The following is a 4,791-nucleotide window of genomic DNA, read 5'->3' as shown; positions in this document are numbered from 1 at the left end:
GTGCACCAGTGAAACATCAAAAGCATGAACTCCTTCAGCAATTTGAGCTACAGGAGCTCGTCTGTTGGATCGGACCACACGGATCAGCCTTCGCTTCCCACGTGCATCTTTAAACCTCGGCTGCCCGTGACCCCGTCGCCTGTTCACCACTGTTCCTTTAGATACTGATTACTGCAGACCAGAAACATCCTACAAGAGCTGCAGTTTTGGAGACGCTCTGACCCAGTCGTCTAGACGTCCCAATTTGTCAAATCTTTATGCTCGGCCATTTTTCCTGCTTCTAACACCGACAAAATGTTCACTTGCTGCCTAATAAATATGTCCACCCACTAACAGGTTCCATGATGAAGAGATGACCAGTGTTCTTCACTTCACCGCTCATTGAGGTACATTGGTGGAGCTGGGATTTGAACTCATGATCATTTGAGCAGATATCAGATGGTTAACAACTGAGCTACATACTAATTTTCTACGATAACTGCACTAGTGATCAGAGAAAATGCAAGCCTACACTAGAAGGTGCTCAACAAGATACACTGAAGTATTCACAGGTAAACATGTTCAGAGGTTAGAAGAAGAAGAATTGGAAAGTAATCATGAAAACAGTTGAATTGACCATGCAAACCTTTTACAGTTTCATTTACATGTACTATGACGCCATTTGGCAGAGACCCTTATCCAGGATGAGCAGTTGAGGGAGTTGAGGGTCTGATGCCTGTCGATGTCTAATCAAAGTCTAGATCTTGTTGTTCTCCTAAATATTCATTTAACAGAAAGGAAGCTATAGATGCAAATCAATTGTGGAAATTTGACCTTGCTGTGACCTTGATCCTATTTAGATCGATTCCAAAATTGAATCAGTTCATCTGCTGGTTATAATTCATGTCATATACAGTAAACCACCCGCTTTCGAGATCTCATGCTAATAGGTTTCTCGAACAGTAAATGGATGAACATCTGAGTGAAAGAGATAACGCTTCTTCCACCTAGTGGCAAACATTATATATATTTTTTAAAAAGATTAAAAAAGTTTACTAAAAAGAACATATAATCCTTCACTTTGGACCAAAGTAAAATCGTGATTGTGATTCATGAACGTTCATAAAGCAGCCATTGTTGCTAATCTTCAGACAAAGCCTGGGGATGATGAGTCAGCAGAAATCTGGAGATCAGGCTTCATTCATCACGATTTGGGGAAAAGAGCACACTCGTGAAAACTTTTTTGCGAACAAGATGCTCATTATTCATAACCAACATTTCACAAATGGCTAGGTTACTTTCATAGTGGTGTGAAAAAGTATTTGCCCCCTGCTTAAGAGCTGTCATTTTTGCGTATTTGATACACCCCGTTGTTTCAAAAATTATATAAGACAAAGACTAGATCATTTCATATTTCGAATGTTTTTAAAGGATTATATTTATTAAAGGAAAAACGATCAAACATCGACTGTGTGAAAAAGTATTTCCCCCTCAATTTTAAAAGACACACACATGCTTGATAAATGCCTGCTCTGTTTAATCTGACCATCACTTTATTAAAACCTTTCCAGCAATTTAAAGTAATCTGAAGATTTAAGTTTTAATGTCTTTACATTTATATGTATTAAATTATTCCGAGTATTCTTTTCATTTCATAGCTTTTCTCTCGCTTGCGCCTCGTCCTGTATTCCTCTATTAAATCGTATTTTAGCCGTCACGTGTTGCCGGGTTGAGCCTTCACAATCAGCAGTTAGTTTCAGTTGATGACTCTGAGCCGATCTAGCAAACATTTCCACATCCTTCGATTGGATGGTCAGAGGGCGCACTAACTTTAGCTCGCGAACAGCATCTGTAGCAACCTGCGCATGCTGTTTTTTTCATTCCGCAATGGCTGACAACAAGGACATTCACAAGACCGAAGGTCCACCAAAACAATTCCAAACAGTTGTTACTATTGTGTACTATTATACTATTGTGTTTTTTTCCTGTAGAACAAAAACACACAATTTGCCTTCCTTTCAAATCCCCAGGAAAACCATAATGAACAGAAAAAAATGCACACAAATTCAGGGAAAACCTGGAGTCATTTTATGAGGTTAATATCGATGCTTCTTCTGGAGATGATGTATGCGAGGGCGGTGCAGCCGTGGCTTCGGTAAAAGGTGACTTGTTGAATTGTCGGATACCTGTCGGAGTTATTCAGCGTTTCTGTAGAATATTGATTTGTGTCATGATGGTATTAAGAGGTGGACTGATTCATGTAGGACACCACTGAAGGCCAAGGTGTGAAACTCACAGCCTGCTACTGGCTGTCATAATCATTTCTAAGGCTCTGGGACTCAAGTGAACTACAGTGAGAGCATGTGCAAAAAGGAGAAATCTTGCTGTGAATCTACACAGAATGTCCCTTCCTACGAAGAGCAGATCATTGACCAGAACCCAATAAACATCTCTTGAACTGCAGGTTTTGCTCACCTCAGAAAAGGACAGTGTGATACATGATTTCAGCATCGAAATAAGCCTGAGCATTAACCAATATCTGTGGGAGAGTTGCAAGATGAAAATCACAAACCAAAAAAATAAAGGATTGTGGTACATTTGTCAGAAAAAATCTGTAAACCTCCAGGCTTCAGACATCTTTGGAGTTGACAGTGCACGTGCAACTTTGAGTGCTGTAAACGTGCAGTTATTAAAGAGCTTAAACAGTTTACTTTCAAAAATAAATACAATTTGGTATTCTCTTAATTAAATAAATAAATAAACAAACAAATAAATGATATAATATAAAATTATATATAATTTATATAATATAAAATTGGACATACTGATTCAGTATGATATGGGTTGTTTTTGCATCATGGTTAAAAAATTAAACGACTCATTTGTGATTGTAAATTGTGATTAAGGCTATGTATGATTACTATTACAAATGTTGTCCAAAATAACTTCCAGTAAATACACTGAAAACAAGAATAAAATAAAATACTGCACATGAATTACTAAACCGAAGCCTAATGCACAGTGTTATGTGTCCCTCTACTGGACAAACTCTGAACTACAATAAAAAAACTATATTGAGGTGGTCGGTGTCCCAATACATTTGAATGATAAATACATATGTTATATATATAATTTTTAACAATTGTATAAGGATGTAATACTCATACAGGAACAGTTTTTGGATTCAGGAGAAGCACCAGAGACACAAAGAGCTCAATTTTCAGGTCATGGAGAAAAAAAAACGGAAAAAAATATCAGAAATCTGAAGCACTTATCTTCTGCACCTACACTATATGAAAAAAAAAGTATTGGGAAACCTGACTTTTTCAGCCGTATGTGGTTCTTTCTCAAACTGTTACCGCAAATTGGAGACACAATTATATAGAATGCTATATTAGATCCCTTCACTTACACTAGAAGACCCAAACCTGTTCCAGCATGACGATACTTCTGTGAACAAACCTTTGGAAGATCTTTTGCTCCTATTAAACCCTTTGGGATGAATTGGAACGGCCCCTTAGGCCTCCAAACCTGATATACATCAGGTACTTTAGGATTTATGCACATTTGAGAATAAATCTCCACAAAATCTAGTAGAACATCAGAAGAGTGGAGCTTATTAGAAGAGAAAATAAGAAGAAAATGTGGAATGGGATGTTTGAAAAGCACATCTTATGGTCAGGTGTGTGAAGTGAAGAACTTCCAAGACACTGATCGTAACATAATTGTTTTTTTGGTTTGGTTTTTTTGGAAATAAAATTGTTTGAAAGAAGAAATCGGTTATAAAAGCATTTTTTGATCTAATTTTTTTTTAAAAAGAAAAAAAAAAAAGAAGAATCTGTTGATGGAAATTGTTATAATGGCGATAAGTAATTGGGATTTGAGTGTCATGAAACCTTTTTTTTTTTTACATAAAATTTTGAATTTTTACAAGAACAACAAAGACATTTCATCCACCACGAATAAATGTCATTATTTAATTCGATAAACTTTTATTTCTTTAGTGTTTCTAACAATGAACATTGTCTCAAAGTAGCCTAATTCTGTATAAGAGTAAGTGACTGTGGTGAAGGAAAAACTCCCTGAGATGGCATAGGGAAGAAACCTTGAGATGCACCAGACCCAGGAGAGAAACCCGTCCTCATCTGGGTTGCACTAATGGAATGGAATGTCGCTTGTCCAATCAGATCAGTGGCTCAAAAACAATCTGAAATGCTTTACAATAAATAAAACAAAAGTGATTACTTCCTGTGAGACGTCTTCCTGGCCGTCTCACAGTTTCCCAGGTCTCACGTCTGGACTTTCACTTGTTCTCCAGGTTTGCTCAGGGTTCTCAGGTTTTCTTCAACTTATGCACAACATGCTGGATTGGTGAATAGGTTCCCAGGTTTGTCTGTGTGTGGATCAGTGTGATCTCATCTATTATCCCATGTTGTGTTTGATGATCTTTAGATCTTTATATCAGCCTGACCAGGATACAGCCCTGATTTGAGTATGGGCATCATGGATGAGGAGAATGGACATGGGGAGGTTGTAGCTCAGTGGTTAAGGCATCGGATTCTGGCTCAGATGTTCACAAGTTCACCATCAAGATGGGCCCTTGAGGAACCTGGCCCTTAAACTTAAAATTTGCACAAGTTGCTCTGGATAAAGGTGTCCTCCAAATGACATTGGACAAAGAGTAGAAATTGTTAGAATAAATCACAATATGGTGTTTTATTCAAAAACATTGTACTCCAATATGATGGACACGATATGACAGCGTTTTTAAACTGAAGTCTTTTATTTTAAAATGTTTCTACTTCCGGTTGG

Source organism: Silurus meridionalis, chromosome 18 (assembly GCF_014805685.1).
Source record: "Silurus meridionalis isolate SWU-2019-XX chromosome 18, ASM1480568v1, whole genome shotgun sequence".
In the NCBI taxonomy this organism is placed as follows: domain Eukaryota; kingdom Metazoa; phylum Chordata; class Actinopteri; order Siluriformes; family Siluridae; genus Silurus; species Silurus meridionalis.
The sequence above is the reverse complement of the archived record's forward strand: the minus strand, read 5'-3'. Positions refer to the sequence as shown.